Raw genomic sequence first — 21,596 nt, forward strand, 5'->3', positions numbered from 1 at the left:
CCCACCCCCTAACCCTAACCTACACACAGTCGCACACTTATCTGACCCGCACCCTAACCCTAACGTCCACACAACCGCACACTTACTTGACCCACTCCCTAACCCTAACTCACATAACCCGCCCCCTAACCTGCACACAATCGCACACTTACCTGAACCTGACCCATAACATTCCAACATATCGAACGCTGAATACAGCGAAACCACATCAACGGCCCACCAAATTCTTTCCCTGGGAAAGAATTTGGTGTCCTGTACCTTCGCTGTTTTCAGCGTTTGACATTACTGGTTCGATATTATAACATTCAAAATTTATAAAATTCGATGTTATAATATGGACCCGATTTACCCATGGTTGGTGTGGTTTATTCACAAGGGTGAAGCCTGGGTGATTAAATAAAGCCAACCATGGGTAAATTTCAATGTATCACAACCACAGAGACAGTTATTGCTATTATACAATGACATTATTTAAGAAAAAAAAACAACTTATTTTTCTTAAATAATGTCTTTGTATAACGGCGCATTACTGTTCTTCCACCAGTGGTGGTATACTGCTTCCTTGTGTTGAAGTACTCCACATGCATATAGGACTTGCATTCTCTCGTATACCCCGTACATCAATACTTGAAAAGAAAGTCTCCGTTGTTCCGTTTTTTTTTTTTTTAATTAAAAAAAAAGTTTTGGACACCTTATACCAATGGAAAAAAGTTTGGGCGACTGGACCTTTTTCCATTGGTATATTGTGGGATTTACAATGGGCACTCTGGCCAATCAGCGTGCACATTTTGGAATATTAATGGGGGGTCATTGTATAATTTCAGTGTTATTTTATTCCAAGGAAGACAAGCAACAGATTGGCAAATAAATCAACTTCACTGGTACAAATTAAAGCAAATACCTTACAACAAATGGCTTTTTGCTTAATTCTTATCTGACAATTCTGGCATACTATGTGAAATCACAAACCTCTTTGAAGTTTGCATTATATGGTGCATTAGCTTTTCGTAGCAAAATTATTGCCTTTTACTGCTCCTATCTTTGTATGTTTTATTAAATAGCAGCCTCTGTCAAAGCTGTTGGAATTTAGACTTGTTACTTTAGTTTCTCAGACACATTTATTTGCCTAGTAAGTTTCATAGCAAATACACTACAAGTGCCTAAAATTCTGTGTTATGCCATGCAAAATGTTTTTAGATTAGAAATGTAATATGTCACAGCATATAGGTAAGTACATTATTAGGTGAGATTATATGCTAATATTCTGTTTAAATATTGTTCTTTGCATTGATGTGAATATGCTCACTACTGATAGTTTGTTGACAAATATTTTTAGGAGACTGGTAGTCTGGGAGCCCTTTTTTGTTTGGGACATCTATGTAAGTGTCATCATAATTGATACAGGGATTTCCAGTCTCATTTTAGTGGACATGAGTCTGTAGCAGAAGTTTATGTAATACAACATATTCTTATATCTCAGTAAAGCTGTTATAGTTTCAGTCCATAAGACACAACATAAAGTTTAAACAGAATTGATGCCTGTAAGTGTCCATCTAGGAATTCATTCCAGCTGTGTTAGAGTTTCTCACAGCATACTCTTTAAGAACATTTATATTACAAGGAGCAGAATTGTTCAGCTAAAGATTAATGGTATTTATTTTAATACATTTCAATATGTAATGCTTGTTTACTGAGAACTTCATACAAAGAAGAAGCAGTTTAATGGGGAGGCCCAGAACAAAAGCCTCATTGAGAGAATACAGATTATAAAAGGCTATATAATGGCAAGTATAATGCAATCTGCACAGTATAGTCACCATGTAATAAGTAGCAAGTAAAGAAAATGCTAGCATATGCAATATGACAAGTTTAATAACACAGTCAAGTTGCTAATGGGTTCTGTTCATTAGTACAATATTTCTGAACAACATCAAGAATGTAAATACTCAATTTTTATTAGGAAAGAAATAAGCAAACTGAGACATGCAAATACATATATTGAAAATAATGATAGCCTCATTTACAAAATACAAATTGTTTTAAGCTAAACAGAAAGGAATGCTAAGATGTTGTTTTGATTAGTGGAGATATAACAGTATATAACAGCTGTACTTTCTTAGTAAAGAAATGAGGTAGAAGGTCAGCAGTATGCAATGTAGATAAGAAACGTTAGGAAAAGGAAATTAAAGTGATCTAATAAGTATACATTGAATTTATTGATAAAATCTATCAATTGGTATGTGGCATGCTAGAAATTAAGGATGAACACTCTGGAAGAACAGAATGAAAAAAACAATAGAGAAAAGCATAGTACATGACTGATGATGGAAACAAAAGTGATAAGAAAAGATAAGGAGACATATGCAAAAATATAATCAGTAGCACTGTATTCCATTTTGATATCAGATTTTATCAGATATGATCTCGAGATAAATATATGGAATCAGGCTTTTACAGAAACTGTCATGAAAAAAGATAAAAGTGTGTATGTATATATATATATATATATATATATATATATATATATATATATATATATACATCAAATGTATATAAAATAAAAAATACAAAAAGAATATAGCAAGCTGTACTTGAAATTTAAGTGTAATCATATAACATTGCAAGGTTAATATTTTTTTGTTGACCCACTGCCACATGCCTGATGCTTTCCCTTGATTTATGAGACCATCCAAAACAAATGCTTAGCAGCAGTACTGTTAGAGATGTTTGCAGTTTCTCACCCAAGAGAGAAAGAAAGAAAGTAAGCTATTCCTCTATTAGTAAAGAAAAACATACATTGGGAATGGAATAACATAGCTTTGTCACATGAAGCTCAGTAATGAAACTACAGTTTTAACACTTTGGTTTTTTTTGCATTTAAGGTAATAATGACAGCCATTCCATAGTTAGTTAACTAAAACTATATTACATCTGCTGCTGTGCAATAGATGAAGATGTCAGAATGTGTTCACAAACATATTTTTTTTCCATTTAAAACTGAATCAGAATCATTTCATAGGAAACAGCAGAAGGAATTTTGCCCACTGCAGCAAAACAACATGCATTAGCAACATAAAGCAATTTATTCAGAAGTGAAGTCATTTATGCATGCTGTGGTTTAAAATGAAAGTATACAAAATAGCCAATGTTTGACATAACAATTTTATGTACACTGTATCGCAGGTGATCTATGTTTAATCAGACATGCTTCAGTTGTTGCAGCAGGTAACACAAAAATATAGAAGCCTATGCACTACTTTAGATGTTTATTTGCCTGGTAAAGTCTATCTGTCTATCTATCTATCTATCTATCTATCTATCTATCTATCTATCTATCTATCTATCTATCTATCTATCTAATCATCCATCCATCCTTTCTTTTTCTATACTTAGCCTCACATACTGATATGAGAGGTAGGTTTAACCTCTCACAAATGTGCAAATTATTGATACCAACAAGCTAAAACATAAAATCATTTGAATTCTTCCTCCCAAATTAGTGAACTTCATCAACATATATGGTACAGAAGTAATTTTCAGCTCCATAAGATTCTTGCCTCTGTTTGCTGCAGAAATGCACATTTCTCACCTAAAGTACATTTAACATCCTTCCAAATGCATGTATTAAATGTTACATAGTTTGTTCTATAAGCATGTGAATCCTTTGTAGAGTTATTGATGTTTTATATTAGGTTATACGACTTTAAGTGATTATATTATGTACACTTTGAATAATTCATTTGAATGGCAATACCATGGTCTTCCATGGTTCCTCTATAGACAGTCGAGATAAAATTCCTTGAGCTTCTTTTGCCCACAGAAATAAAATGTCAAGACAGAGAATGTTGAATGTTGTTCTTCAAAGAAAATCATTACCTGTGATGTGTGTATGTATGTAGCAGCAATGGCTCACTGTTTTGGGATATGTCTTCCATTTTTGAATTGGTGTAATCATGACGTTAGTATATATAAATTTACAGGGACCCACTTGCAACCCCCCCAACACACACTCACACATATACACACACACACACACACACACACACACACACACACACACACACACACACACACACACTTTGTAAAAAAAATGCTTAAAATTAAAATTTTTGCCTTCTATGTTTCAGACACTTTTTCTTGTATAGTAAGTAGATCATCGGCTTTCTGGAAGTTGATGATTGTTGGCAGAACTGTCTTCATACTTCTCAACCTCTTAGAGCAAGATATCTGGACAAAGCCATAAATAAAAGTGGGTCAAAGGCCCAAAAATAGGGACAATTTTTAAATATTGCTCTTAAAATAATTAAGTTGATATAATAACAGGTTTGCACTTGAAGTCTGAAACTCAAATGTCTGTCATTACTTTGTAACTGGAATGTTTAATGATTTGCCACTAATTTGCCAGAAAACCACAATTTTATGAAAAAAACAGACCAACAATATGAAGCAAAAAATCTGGACATTCTGCAGAAATCTACAGTCAAAAGGTATGATTATCTCCTGTGCTTGATCTTGCTGTTGCCTGTATTGCCTTTTGGTCTTAAGATGCATTAAAATAATTCTGATTTTAATGCTATTTTTTTACAGGGGAACTGCACCCCATTCAAGTTTGCAACTTCTCCATTAATAGGTTTCTACCACCACATCTCCAGTCTCTAAGTGAAGGATTTCTGCAGTGGCACAAGCTCTGAATAAAGCAGCAAGAAATATTTCCTTTGTTTAGAATTAGTATGATCTTGATCTATAGCTACTGAAAAAAATAATGCAAAAGAGTAGCCAGATGGAGTGGCAGAAAGTAAGGTTTATATCTTTGACTTCTGGCAGTGATCACATCATCTAGAACCTTATGTTCTTCTTTCTGTACTTTTTCCTATTGCCAAATCTGAGGATAAGTTAGACTTTTAATAAAATGTATATGTATGCAGAACTTTTGCTAGAATAAATCAAACATATGCCATGAGACATTAATTCAGTTAGTGAAATCTACTATTGTTTAATATATTTCATAGTGAGTACAGCACAATAAATAAATCAGCTGTTCCTAGATTTCTTTTAATAATTTAAAGGTAGTTAGTAACTGGAGTTAAGATATCTGCTAATTATTCCAGTTTATCCTCAGGGCATGCTAGAATATATCTTGATGTCTTATTTAAGTTTGCCAGTTTAGTACCTTGATATAAATGTCTAATGTGTCTTCTTGTGGTGAGTTAATGAAGAGCTGTCCAGTTAACTAAGAGTTTGTAGCTGCATTGGGGTAGCAGCAATTGTGCCCAAATCCCTTTTATATCTGCTATGTTTCCTTACTACTAGTACTATTACTGATCGTCTGTTCATAATAATAATAATAATAATAATAATAATAATACTTTGTGTTAATTGCATATCTAATACTGTTTCTATGGAATTATATCATTTTCGATAGTTTTGAAAGAAAGGCTTCACTGTACTACTTGGATTCCTGACTATCTTACACATCTCCAGTGGCAACCAATTCAACAACTTTAGTCTGGAAGAGGAAGTAGAAAGGTATTTATCATCCATCCCTACTAGAAAAAGGAATTTGTTCCCTGAAGTAGCTAATGCAGAGAACTATGCACCACAAATTCTAAGCACTTATGAAACAAAAACAAACAAAAAAAAAAAGGCTACTGCCACCCCACCCTTCCTCGTGATAACAATTCTGCCAAGACCTCTGTCTAGAAAACAGTGTGACCATTGTACCATTGTTGGTATGAGAAAATAAACATTTTTTCCCCGGATAAGTATACCAATGATTTTAGAGTTGTGATATGGTGCTGCAAGCTGTGTGGTCACATAACTTTGAACTCTTTCACTCCCCCATGAATGTTTCAAATTGTAGACTGTAATCACCCTGTCAAGCTCTGCATGCCAGGACAAAAGTCCTGCTGATGAACTACTCTTTATCAGACTGAGAAGAAAGAATACAAAGACCAGTTAAGGATTCTCAGTCCCAAATACTCTCCATTTGTTTAAACATTCAGTCATTGCCCTTTATAAATGGCATATGTATTCCATTTCTTCAGTATGCTTTTTTACATGGTGGTGTGCTATCATGTATATGCAACTAATTCCCTACAATATGAGCTTTTTAAATAATGGTTATGTGGCTATATTTTTATTGTTGGTGAAGTTTTTTCACGTATAATTTTTATGTTTTCTTTTTTCTCTTTATATACTTCCTTTAGATTTAACCCTTTTCTTCACCTTTCACCTTCTCATTTCCCTTAGTTAGTTATATCCCTATTCAGGATGTACAAGAATAACCAGGTGGGCAACTTGACTAGTTGGGATGAACTCAATTGCTTCCTGTGTTCCTCATTAAGTGTTTGAGGTTTTAGAATTAGATGGAAGAAAATTGTTAAAATGTTTTTGTTTTTCAGTTATACATGTTGAATCCTTTAATTGTTTGGCTGCACAAGAACCACTTCTTTGTTATACATTTGAACAATAGTTCAGTCCTTTTATTACAATTTTATGTTCATAGTTCTAGGAAAATATAATCAGTTATAATAGGGTATTTAATTAAATCACAATGTTGCTCCTACTGCATAATACATAAGCACCTCCCCAGATTTAGCTGATGCGCAAGAAATCATTCATTATGCTATTACCATGTTTAAAGATTTAATGTGCAACCCAATCACTTTTTTCTCAGATAATGTTAGGGGTATGTCAACCCCACTAAAGAGAAAAACATTTTAAACTGTATTAATAGATTCGTCCTAAAGTAGTTTGACTACAAGAAACCAAAATTAGAAATAAAAAAAATAAAGATGGATATTTTATCAATGGAATGGATGAGATGTTGTAAGCACTATTAATTCTGCTAAATGAGGCATTATAACCCTCACCTGCAATTGATTAAGGTGGTTCAAGATCATGGAAGTCAAATACACTCAAGGAAGATGAGGTATTCTGTCTATTAGGACTCAAACATCAAACATAATAGAATTTTTAGGGCCCCAACAACAATGACACTGAGTCTTTACAGCAGGTTTTTAGAACATTGGTCAAGCTGAAAGGGGGGTATGCTTATCATTTGTGGGGGGGGGGGGTTAGACTTTAACATTGTTCTTTATCCAAAACAAGACAAAAATCCATCTGAATAACTTAAAATGACCAAGTCATCTACACTTTTAAAAGTCAAGTTGGAAGAACTAAACTTTGTAGATGAATGGAAAGAATTATATCCAAATAAATAGGATTATACTTAATGCTGCTTCCAACTTATGTACCAGTAGCAGGATTGATTTTTGATTTTTTCCCTAAATTTCTACAGAAATAAAACACTATTACTGAGATTGTTGCAAATACTTGGTTGGATCATCTGTCCTCTATATTAACAATTAACTTTATCAACTCATACCACAGAACTGCCACATGGAAATTAGTCCCACTTCATCTAAATATATCCCAGTCCCACCAAAAGCTTAAACAAAAGATACTGGAGTATTGAGATGAGTCTGTAAATACAGAGAAAATGTTCATGGAGAGGTGAGTATGGTTTAAAACTAATACAAAAATATGCAAAGTCCTTAAATAAAGAAAAAATATGCAAAAAGCGAAGACAAAATAGCTATGAGGGGATACAATGTGCATAATTTAGAAACAGAGTTTAAAAAGCAGGGTTACAATGACAAACTTATTATTGTTAGATTAAATACAGAAAAAAACAAGACTTCTAAGGAACCTACATTGCCAAGTCACTCAAGACAAATGGGATAGATATAAAACTTTTTACTGGGCCCAAGGGCTTACTTCACTAAAGCTGATCACTAAAAGACTGGCAGAAGAAGACAGAGTTAAATATCATGATATTATAGGATAGCAGTAATATCCTTACAACTGACCCCCTTCAAATTAGTAGCATTATGTTACAGGAATATAAACTCCCTCTCATCAGTCAGGTGCATATAAACAAACTCAACATGACAAAGTTTTTGCCCACTCTGAACCTGACTTCACTTACTCAGGGAGATGTACAGAAACTTAAGGAGTCAATAAGTGCTATGGAAATGGCCACTGCAACTTAGAACCTAATTTAGAATACAGCACCTCGTCTAGATATCATAACACCAGATTTTTATAAAGCTTTAAAAGAGGTCATAGTCCATTCTCTAAGAGTATTATGTGAAGAAACTGAAGCCTTAGGGGAATTTCATCTGACTCCTTAGTAGCTAAAGTTCTTATGTTTCCAAAAGTTCATAAAGCTAAAACCCTTCCAAGTAGCTACCAACCTTAGAGGGAGGGTGGCCTAATAGTTAAGGTGCTTGCCTTACAAACACAAGGTGCAGGGTTTGAGTCTCACAAGGGATAATTGGCTAGGCTTAAAATGGCTCGCAAGGGCAGTTAGCTTATTGTGAACCTATGAATTAGGGAGAGAAAAATGTTGCTAAAGTTATGACTTCCTTCAGTTATATAGAAACCTTCAAAGTACTTCATGTCAACCAACATAAAACATTTATATTCACGCTATCCGAAAAATCCCAATCCAGTTTGCTTCCCTATACAGAGTTGAACCAGTGGAATGTTGGTTGTGAGTGTATTTATCTGAGTATTTGAATGACTGTCGATTCTTCCAAAATCATAGAAACAAACTGCAGATCATTTCTGCAATATTTTACAGATAGATATAAGGAAGAAATATTTTTTCCTGTTTCTAACTAAAATTCAATTAATTAAGATGTATATTTTACTTAAAATTCTACACCTAATGAGGCTTCTTCATACATACAAGTCTAGATATATTAAAATGTTGCAAACCCATCTTATCTGAGGTAAAAATTATCTATACATAAATAGGAAAATGTCTTACACCCTAAATATTTGAGGCACCCAGAACTCCCATTTTTTTTTTCAAAACTACTGTGAAGCAACTGTTAAATGTCAAATCATTTGTTCAAGACTACTCCTGACCTGTCTGGCTCCCTATAGAAATGGTATGGATAGAAAATGCATTACCAAAGAATAGTTTCTCAGATTCCAACAGATCTTGAGATCCTAAGAGGTACAGGAATTGTGGGTGATATACAAAGTTTTCAGATGGAAGCTATTTTACATATAGGAACTCTGTGGAAAAGTTATGGGGTCTTAAAGAGTTTTCTAAACCTTCTAGACACACAAATCTGAAACAGGCAGTCTAAATATAATTAATCCTATAGTATACTCTCTCTGTGATAGGCTATTCCATTTATCCTCCTATACACTACTACTATCTTCCCACAACTCCTATATAACTTTATAATTTAATTCACTGTATCTCTTGAGCTCTTTACAAACCTTTACAATACTAACATCTTTCTTCCTACATAATTTTATAAATTAATTCATAACATATCATGAACTCCTTACAAACCTCTACTGAAATGTAACAACACTAACCTTCTTTACAACAAAGTTTTCCCTTCTACAGTATCAATTCATTTACTTCCTGCAGTATATTAGAGCTAGAAGGACTGTATAAACTTGTAATTGTTGAAATGCATACTTTACTGTATATACCCATCTTGTAGTTATGTTTGTTTTTTTTTAATGAGAAATGTAACTGTTGTTTTTCTGGGAACTGTCTGAAATTCACTTGTTACTGTACTTTGATGGAGCTTTTGACCCTGGCCTCTGCTAAAACGTATACTGCCAAGTCAGATTTTCCATGTCAACAAAGACTAATAAATAAATATATATATATATATATATATATATATATATATATATATATATATGGGTCTACTTCAGAATGTCGACCATTCAGAATGCCGACTTTCATATGGCCGACACCATATGATCAACATTCCGAAAGACCGACATCCTGAAATAGCACCGTTTACCTACCTGTAAACACAGTGAAACTGTGTTATGCAAGGGGGCGAACCCCCCTGCTCCCCCCCCACATGGGGGGCTGTGCCCCCCACACCCCTTGCTACTTAAATATTCTCACTCCGAGATCACACTACAGTGCAGGAAAGGGGAATCTTCCAGTCCTGCACTGTAGCGGGTTCTCCACTATCATTTGTTGGCCTTTCAAACATTCGCTCATATGGTGTTGGCCATATGACTTTCGAACATTTGGAAGTTTGAACAAATGAAGGGCTCCCATATATATATATATATATATATATATATATATATATATATATATATATATATATATATACATACATATATGTATTATTATTTTTTTTATTGACATCCGGTCTGAAGAATGGAAAAAAGACTTTACAGTCTTACAAACACATTTCAGAGATAAGAAACTCCATCCACACCAATACCTGCAATTACAACACATTATTCTAAACCATAAGCTACATAATGCAATTAACTTGCTTTACAGTTTAAACATTTTTAAACAATGCAAAATTGATGTCAATAATTCTAATGGTAGTTTGACGTTCAGTCAATTTTATAAAAGTATCAATGTACCTCAAATGGACAATATCAAAGCCACTGCATGTGTAAAATTACCCCAGTCTATTTATGGGCTTTGATTTATAGCAAATATCTACCCTGATGCCCCACCATCCATTGGTTCACAATGATTAAACTCCTCCATCAATGGCATCACTCTGTCTTCACAGGAGCTATTATCCTGTCACCACTACTGTCATTGCAATTTCTCACCTGCAGATTATTTACACTTGGTTTGCTCCTGTCCAAAAATTACTGAAATTTGTTAAACTATCATAGACATTAGTCAGTGGACTACAAAATACTATTGCCATAGGCAGATATTCCTTCCTTTTGTTTGTGGGATCTCTCTGATCAGAAATTCCGATATGCAAATTGTTAACTTTATTATATTTATATGTTTGTACTCACCTAAAATTGACAGAACAGAATGGAACTCATGGTAGGTCATTTTCATATACATGATCTTAATCAGCAAAAGGATTTAATGCAGACAGATGAAATGCAGTTTAGCTGTTAAACTGTGCATTTTCTTTGTATATCTATATCTATATATTTATATATCTAAATATATCTATATATTTATATCTTGCTCTCTCTCTCTCTCTCTCTCTCTATATATATATATATATATATATATATATATATGTATATGTATATCTATATATATCTATATATATCTATATATATATATATATATATATATATATATATATATGTATATATCTATATATATACATATATATATATATATATATATATGTATATATATATATATATATATATATATATATATATATATATATATATAGAGTTTATATTATAGTATCGAAGTTTTTAAACTTCGAATGCTATAATATTGACCCGTTTTTGTTTAATAATCAAAATAGCAAAGCCATGGAACTTCAAAATCTTACCTAGGGTAAGATTTCGGTTGTCCGTTCCATGGCGTCGCTATTTACTCTACTGTGGTGGGAAGGTTACGGACCGGGGTAAGGTAAGTATGCAAATGGAGGTTATGGGCCTGGTTAAGGTAAGTGTGGGAACAGATCAGGGTAAGGTGATTGTGCGATAGTTAGGGACATTAGGGTTAGGGAGTATGTAAGGTGAGTGTGCGGTAGTTAGGGACTTTAGGGTTAGGGAGAGGGTAAGGTGAGTGTGCGGTGGTTAGGGACTTTAAGGTTAGGGTTGGGTTAAGGTGATTGGATAGGTAGTAGTGTAGAGTCAGAATTATGGTTTTGTTAAGAGTATGTGTGTGGTTTATTTATTTTGGTGTGCTTATGTTGTGTGTTTGTGTTTCGGAACAGCAAATTGTTTTCCCTGGGAAAAAATTTGCTGTTCTGTATGTTTGATATTTGTGGTTTAGATATTTTAGGTACGATGGAATAGCATTCGCTATTTAAATCATTCAATAGGGTAATATAAATGCTATATTCTTCTTCTTCTTTCGGCTTTTCCCAGTTAGGGGTCGCCACAGTGGATCATCTGTCCGCTCATGATTGGCAGTGGAGTTTTACGGTGTCGAGTTGCCAGCCCGTCGCCCAACCTTCCACAGAAGGTACACACACGCACACACTCACACCTCAATATATAAGCACTATATATATATATATATATATATAGAGAGAGAGAGAGAGAGAGATATGGAGAGCAAAACACCAGCTAAAGGCTAGCAAAGTAAAGACTCAGTCCTGAGCGATTTACATGTCAACGATTCTGGAGTTTTGAATGTTTTAATACTCACATTATTTTATATTATTTACCTTGCAGCAATGGTCAACTCCAAACATATTATTCAAGGTGTTTTTCCTTCTTCCATTATGTTTTTGGCAAAGTAGACCATTAATGTAGTACCATGTTTAACACATTTGTCAGACAGTATAATATATATGTTTAATTATTATTTTTTTAGTCACTTGATATCAATTTTTGACACTGTAGGTCTTGTTTATGGTTCATAATTATATTGTTAAATTTGTTGTCAGTATTTATAAGCAAAATAAAGCTAGTAAATAAAAAAAGAAGTGGTAGGCATGGACACCTGCATGCCACTGTGATATGTCAATCAGCTACATGGTCAGGATAAACTGGTAAACTGAGATACATATTGTGCTCTCAGAATAAAATGGTAGCACATGGCTTATAATGAATAACAAAAGAAAGAAAGTAAGAAAGAGAGTAAAAGGGCATGATATTGCCAGCAGAGGGTAAATGCTGTAATATAAATAGGTGATCACAACTTCTACATCCCCATAAATTAAATGCTGAAACAAACTAAATTTGAGGAATATTTGCCTGCCCTAAAATACATTAAATAAATCTTATTTTTAAAGTTATGAACAAATTTTGTACCCATGGACAATAGCAGCCACCACTGTATTTCAAAGAAAAATGTGCTGGAAATAAATATAAGGAATGTTCGGAAAGTGATTCTCTTGTCTTAGTCAAAATTTCAAATAAATCTCTTTAATTTTGTTGAAGCTAAATTTTCTTTTTGTTTGATAGTCTAATAATCTTTCAAAAACTGTGGGACAAGTTAAGGTAGATAGTTGTCAGTCAAGAGCTGAATAAATTCTGTGTGTCTTTTGAAGTAGGACTATTTTTAAGGCATAAAGATTTTCTACCCTTACTTTTTTATTGAAATCAACTGCCTCTAATAATGCAGCTTTTCAGCAAAAAGACGGTGGAAAACACAGGAGGACAGTAAATCTCAAGAAACTCACTTCTTAAATCTTCTTTTTGCAGGGGGTGTAAAGCCACCACACCCCCTGAACTGATATATATATATATATATATATATATATATATATATATATATATATATATATATATATATATACATGCACACACACACACACACACACACACACACACACACACACACACACACACACACACAGATATGAAGATATACCAACTCGAAGATCTCCATACCTTGGAGAAAATAGAATAGTCTGAGAAATGGCATCTCGGACTCGATATATATAAGTCCATTCTTTCACCCATTCAGTGTCTATATTTCAAGACTTGTTCTAGTGGTCCTGTTATTTCAAGTGGTTTCCTAATTCTTGCCTACCTGTAGTTGCATTTCTTATGCATATACATATACATATACATATGCCTATATTTCTATCTAAGCAATAACTCCCTTTTGGTTTCTTTTTTTTCTCTTTCTTGTGCTTAACTGTATGAATTAGTATAATACTGCACCAATACTGTCTATCATTCAAGAAAAAAATAAATAAATATGAAATGTGTTTGGAATGTTGTTTTCAAAATACATGTAACACTGTGTTCTGGTAGAACTAATTTACAAATACAGAAATGTAAAAATTCATTGGAGTCTGCATTTCCTTTTCTGCACAAATGTATCTGTTCTAATAGGTAATACTGAAGTAAAACAGTGTTTTCACAATAAGGTTTGTGCTGGCCATTAACTTGGCAAAAGAATCTGCACCCAACTCCTCCAGCCTGCTATCTAACTATTGTGTGTGTGACTTTAGCCATGTTGTACATGCAGTTAGAAATACTTTTTGAACAAATTACTGTGTTAAACAAATGTTAAATTTATATTTCTATGGCCAAAACAAAACCAGCTTCATCTAATGTCACTATTTCATCCCTTTGTTTGCAATAGCAATAAACTATAAATGTATAATTGCAATTTTTTTTATTTCATAACTATAAATTCAGTCACCATTTCTAGTACCTGTAACCTACTACATGTTTTACAGAGTTACATATGCCAGTTATTATTTTAATACAATCATGTGGCATTTATACAAATCTGTTAACGCATTACTGATATTCATCTTTGTTCAAAACATGCTTATGATTTTCTGTTCATTTCATAATAGCCATATAAGTAATATTTTCAGATACAAAAAACTGTCTTTGCAAATGTCTGTATTTATGCAAAGCTGTAAACCATTTTTTTAATATGACTCAGTTAAGAAAGCAAATATTTTATTTTACTAACTATAAAACTCTTACTTTCTTGCCACAACTTAGGTTCATAGGTAGGTTCATAGATTAGTACTAGGCTAACTGCTTTTGTGGGCCATTTTTAAGCCTAGCCAATTACCCCGTGTGCGAATCAAACCCTGCACCTTTGGTTTATAAGGCAAATACCTTAACCATTATGCCAACCTCCCACCCCCCACTTGGTCTACCCACTCAGCCAGCTAGTCAGCCCTATGCTTCTGCAAGTCTTCTTACTTGTGATGGCACTGCTGGTCAGAGCAGGTTATACTTGGTCAGGGTTGACAGGTGGTCACCCATATCCTACCAGATATTGATTTTTTTCTCAGGTGCTATTTCATGTGGATGCCTCAACCTTCTCCAGATATGAATCCTGTAAAAGGTAAAGCATGACCGAAATCTCCTTATCAGACCATCTCTTGCCTTCACAGGAGTTGCCATCTTTCAAACAGCCAGAACAAAAATAAGGAAAGTATGGTCAGGGATGTATTAATCAGGGTTAGACTCACTCCCTGTAAAGTGCGACATTATCTTAACAAAAATCCTTTTGCTAGCATGGTCATTACAAAAGCTACTGATACTATTAGCAAGTCTGGTGTAGCCAAAACTGTTTAGTCACATATTGATTTTTCTTAAAGGAAAACACTTGCCTTACCCTTTCACGTCACATAATAATTTTAATATATGATTGATAAGTTGCAATGTTAATGATTATAGATAAAAGTACTACAGTAGAAATTGTCTTTTGAAGGGCTCAAATGTCAGTGTGTATGTTATTCATCAGTTTTATGAATTTATGATTTCTTTGAGTTGTGAGAGTGTGGAGAATGTTGGATGGGCAGGGATTAAGCTTCATATTGCTGCAAACCTACCATTCAGATGACATTTTTTTACTAAAATCTTATTTTAGCCAGTCTAGGGCCATTTGTGCGGAAAGCTTGGGATAGCTGTGAGTACTGTGGACTTAGATCCATACACAGTGCATCCATGTAACTTTCAAATAATCTCATGTAGCATTGGACACACATTCACTACCAATGAAATGACAAAATTCACTGATATACCTCGGGACATGTTTGTGTATTGCTATGATTCATAGACATGTATATAAATGTACCTAATTTGCATATAATACATGCAAATGACCCTGGCTTTTCACCAATAAGTTGAGCATTGCCATATTAATTCAAGAATAGCCAAGACAGTTGGCAAATATATTGGATACTGCAGACAAACTACAGTGAAATTATTATTATTTTATAAGAAACACTAAAACTATTTCAATTTTGATTTAGGCTCATTTTCAATGAATTTAGATATGTGTTGTGCATGTTATGATAGCATTGACTGATTGGTAAATTTCTGATATTTTGAAGTTGCATTTCATAAGAGCAGCAGCAGCAGTAGAATTGTTAATTACAGAAGTCTAATTTGCTGATTATGCAAACATACATGCAAATGCAGTAATGCAGACTTGAGCAGGCATGTGTGATGAGTCTGATTTTTTTGGTGGTGACAGTGAGGAAAAAATGTCTGCATAAGCAGTATATGACAATGGTAGAAAACAGGGCAAGGATGCTTTTTGTTGGCAAAAGTGATTCCACATTGACATGGATTATGGATATATTGAGATTTTTATAAGGCAGTCATTTTGGTTTCTTTTAAGTGACAGTAATCCATGGGTATGACTATGACACAGCAGATCGTGCATCAGGAATAATTAGAGGTGGTGTGGACACAGCTGCATATTACCAATGTCTGCAACAGCAGCAGCAGCCACGGCACTTATTTACTTATGATGGTTGGTTTGAATGAATGCTGACAAGGAACAATGTAACTAAATATGTCCCAATTCATTATTATTAGTGAGCCTTGTACATCAATGAATAATGGAAATAAAGGCAGTGTGCATGGTAAGTGTACTACCTACCCCACTGTAAGCATACTGTACTGTATGCTATTGTATTATTATTGTTATTTATGCTTTCTAATACTTTTGTACAGTGTCAGCATCAGAAACAAACAGTTTAGATATACCAATACATTTGGATGATGTCAGCAGCAGAATGGGTTATATTTATGAGGCAGCTGGAGAGAAGTGGCAGACGGTCCCCAAGTCTAATGGTAGGCCGTCTAACCACATAACACTTTAGTGACTTTGCAGAAAGTGACAGTGCATTTCAAAGCCATGCACAACTTGACATACCACTAAAGGAACCTCTACACCAATACCTCCAAACCCAGAGGACCATTTTCTAGATGATAGCAGAAACTCAGAGGCCACAGTCTCCACACTGATATCTTTACAAAGGGGAGCCAGATGCAGAAATGTCTTACAGCTACCCTAGGAAACATGTAAAGTACTTCCCGTCCAACAGGAAATGTGCCATGACATTGTTACGGCTCAGAACACTGCCACAGGTTGTCAGCTGGCAATGATCAGAGTTCTCCAGAGTCTGTATAATGATTTCCAGCACTGCTTTAAAATACCGAACAGCAGGGTTAATGCCACGGTCACATTGACTATGGTGGCACACCCAGCATCAGTAATTGCCTCCATTCGTGTTCTAGTTAGGACATGCTAGTCAAGCTGCAGTCAGTCTTGACAGAGGACAGGGTACTGTCAGGAGAATTGGGGGGAGATCACATGATACTACCATTGCTTCTCATGAAAGTAATGTCAGTAGTCAACATATTTCACACAGGCCATGTCAATGGTTATCTATAGCTAGCAGAACCTCACGTTCAAAGTCATGATCATGGTCACACTATAGTGTGAAACTACTGATGCTGGAGGTAACTACTGATGTTTGGTGTGCCACCATACTATGCGCCAGGTCAGTGACAGCAGGATCACCTGCATCAAGCAGGTCATGAGATCAGACTAACTCAACTTTAAGTTCCTATTGTATCCCCTCCTCCAAATCAGTTGCACCATCACCTAGCCTGTCAAAAGGATATGTATATGACTCATTTGATCTTGAATTACTATGAATTAGCTTCACTGACAAAGCTTTCTGTTTAGTTGAAATGCGGGTCGGGGGTTGCACACACACACACACACACACACACACACACACACACACACACACACACACACACACACATATATATAGATAAATAGATAGATAGATAGATAGATAGATAGATAGATAGATAGATAGATAGATAGATAGATAGATAGATATGCATTTCATCCCTGTAAAACCAGTAGGCACATCACCAATGAACATTTGACAAAAAACAATGCCACGTGGATTACAGTTCCTATACCTTACAGGTACCTAAAAGATCATATTAGTAATACGCAAACGTTTTCAGGAGAAATTTATCATAAGCAAATAGTGCATTAAAGCAAGTAACCTGCCATGTAAACTTACAGCGCTACCACTACACCATCCCCATTGCACAAATGATGATAGTTTCTGAAGTCAGAATCTATTTTGCATGACACTATAAAATTAATCTCATGTGCAGTACAACAGAATAAAGTAAGAAGAAATGTATATGTACATAAAGCATTATATATATTTGCAATGTGTTACCTCATGAAGTATTTCACTATTATCAATATTCCCTACATGTTTATAGTTAAATAATCAATAAAGCATATTTTTTTCATTAAAGCAGACAAAATGCCTTTCAACCTCACTGAACAGGAATCAATAAGCACTCACACATGTCAACAACATGAGTATTATTCAAATAGATAAAATATTTTAAGATGAGAGAAAATATCAGATGAACAGTGAAAGCAGACCATGCACTGCATGTCACAGCCCAGAGATATCACTGCATGCATCGGTTATACTCTATGTAGTCTTTACAATAAAGGAAACACTAACCTGAATGTTATGGTCCAAAGTCCTGAACTAGACACTGCCTCGTTACTTATGCATCTGCATGCTGCATGAGCATGAACCTGTTGCATGCGGTCCATTACTACTGCAGCCTGCTGGTCATCATTAATCATAGTGGGAGTAGAACTGGTAGCTTCAGTGACAACATGGGTCACTTAACTGTCAGACTGGTGCATGATCATGTCATGCCAAATGCAACATGCAGTAAACATCCTGTACGCAGTAGCTGAGTCATACTAAAGTGCACTGCCAGACTCATCCAGCCACGTGAAATAGCTCTTCGGGATGCCAAAGTTCTCAATGACAATATGAGACTGGGACAGGCATGTCTGTTCTGCAGATTTACTTGGATTTCTCACTGGAGTCATGAGCAATGGCTGCAGCAAATCTCCAGCATCACCTGAAAAAAAAGGGAGAAAAAAGTGTGTGCTGGTGGGGGGTTGTATTCAGCAATACATGTTAACACGAATAACTACTTATACAATATAACACAAAAATGTATTTTTCTCTTTTCACTTACCAACAGGATGACCACTGGACATCCTATCACACAGGAAGAGGTGGTAGGGCACACTAGTGTGTCAGATACAGCACTTGTGTGCACTGCCAGGATACTGGGCAGAGAAGTTGGTGATGCATCCCCATATATCACACACTGCCTGGCAATTGATTCAATGGTACCCCTTCCTATTGTTGTACTGCCCTCCTGGTGGACCAGTCAGGACCATAATTGCAACAAGGGTGCACTCTAGTGCACTGAGTACCTCAGGGAAATATGCCATCCCATAAAAGGTACTCATAGTCCTGGCTGTCTCCTGAGGTGACACCAGATAATAAATGTACTGATACACACATGCCAAGAGTACATCCAGGAAATGCTGCAGCATCCTTGAGACAGAAGCCTGTATGATTCCTTTCCAACGTGTTCACCTTCTGTTTCTGGAAGGTCTCTGTAGCAAGTATAGTGAGGGTTATACATACTTTGTTGTCCGCAGGAATAGGAAGTCCACACATTTCTGAAGTGTCCCTTTTTAGGTCAAATATGCCTACTAAGACCCTTACAACGTCACTGTCCATTATGAACCTAGCAAGGATTTCCTGATTATCAAACTATAATGAGTAACTTTTGCCTTATTGCACGGCAAGTGCCACCAGGTATAAGTGATATTGTCCCAGCTAAAACAAGGTACCTAGGCCTAGAAATAGCAAAGCTCACAGTAACTGATAGCATTTTCACTGATTGAAACTTTGATAGATTTGGAGATTCTTCTCTTTATATAGCACATCTGCAACCAGAGCAGAAAAGCATGAAAATCTGACTATGAATTGCAAATAATGAAAAACACACTTTATTAGCAAATGAGGATTTATATCACTCCTCAATTCCACCTCATTATTTGCACAATTGTATGGTCATCACACATTGGCATAAATGGCCTCTATGAATCACAGCCCACCTGCTGTCTTTCACAAACATCTCAGAAAGCCTGAGTACATTTACATAAATGACTGAATACTGGCCTTTATATCCCAGAAATTGATGGTAATATATATGTCACTGAGATACTAGTAGTCTTCCCAAATTTATGAAGAAGAGCATTTGCAGACTAATAAAATTTCCTGCATTTAAACCTGAGATAAAATTGAAACGTATAGCCGTGGTATTGCAAATCATGTTGAGTCATAGTATTGAGTAAGTTTATCCAATTAAATCATACTAACACAAGTGTTTATGCTAAGGAAATTTTACCTGTGATTCAAAAGTTTTAGTTTATATATCAGAATGTTTGCAATGTGTAGCAGTTTATGTGGGAATGACTATAGGTATTTTAGGAAAGGCATTTAAGAACATGTTTATGACATAAAAACATAAAATATGAATGCTACATTATATAGACATGTATAAAGTCATCCTGAACACATGAACATTTATTTTCTTGTATTAGATTTGAGACAGGGTGATTATAAGTACAAATTAAACCAGAAAAAAGCAATTTGGCAGTAAAAATTGCTGTTAGATAAACCACTAGGAGTGAATTTGGGCAATCAGCATAAACTATTTTTTATAGTCTAGATGTGACACCCGTGCCCTGGCCCAGCAATCAAGGAGCCTCAATCCTCACCACTAACACCAGAGAGGGCATCTCATATATGAGGAAAGGATAACAAATACACACAGTAAAGTGCAATTTCCCTTAAGAGCACACAGAGGTCACAGTCTGTCTGGGGCTGGTCGCTCCCTTGCTCCTCAGGTCCCGAATAAGACTCCTCACTGGTACAGCTATAGGGTCCAGATCTCAGCCTAACTGGGCAAGCTAAAATATTCTCTGTCCAACCAGTGCTTCGTGTCCCTGCTCAAGTAGCTGACACACATTTTGAGATAAGAGTTTACACAACCACACAGACACTTCTGGGGAAGGCTGGCACAGGTTCTCCAGCTGTGCCCCTTTTACCCAGACTATACGGTAGTACCACTTGCCACCACACAGCTAATAATTATCAGCTACTCAAAGGCCCTTAAAAGGGTCCCCAATTATTACTGTGCAATATTAATATCCAGTTGGTAGTATAGCCCAGGGCTAAAGCTATTAGAGTGGCCTTGTACAGTTTTATCAAAGGCATGCAAGTACTCTTAAGCTTAAATAATCTCTACACAAAACCAGCCACAGTTAAAAGGTTTTAAAATATTTAATAATAAATAATTAAAACCACAAGACAATACTTTCTACCATACAGTGCTAGTCAAAAGTTCAGATATCACATAAAAAATACTTAAAATAAATCAGTAGTACAGTTCTAACATCATAGAAAAACACTTAGTCTAATCTAATTTCTAGTTATTCCTAATAGAAAACACACTTCTAAAACAACTTACTTATAGAGCAAGGCAGAGTGCTGTGAGTTGGATAGTCAAGTCAAAAATGCTTAATAATCTCTGGTTCTCACTGTTTAAATATAAACTGCTGTCCTGCTAAACATTACATCATCTTTTACACTTTCCTGGTGTTTCCAGGCTGACAGAAACTGCATTTACATTCTTTTACACTTGGAGCAATAAAGGACATTCCACATGTAAATTCTGGTCATTAACTTTAGCCTTAAAACAATAGGAATGATGCTTACTGCAGACTCATCATCTCCAAATTCTAACTTCAAAGGAACAGACATAAAGTAATTTTAATTTCAAAGGACCAACAAGAAATGCTTGACTCAGCTTTCTTTACAGCAGAGGGCGATGTTGCCACATTGTTTTAAGTTCAACAAGTCTGTGATTCACATTCATATTTACAAATGATAGAATTATGTATAAAGTTCTATCTGGCTAGGCTGGCA

This window comes from Protopterus annectens, chromosome 8.part1, assembly GCF_019279795.1.
Source record: "Protopterus annectens isolate FY-2018-M chromosome 8.part1, PAN1.0, whole genome shotgun sequence".
Lineage (NCBI taxonomy): Eukaryota > Metazoa > Chordata > Ceratodontiformes > Protopteridae > Protopterus > Protopterus annectens.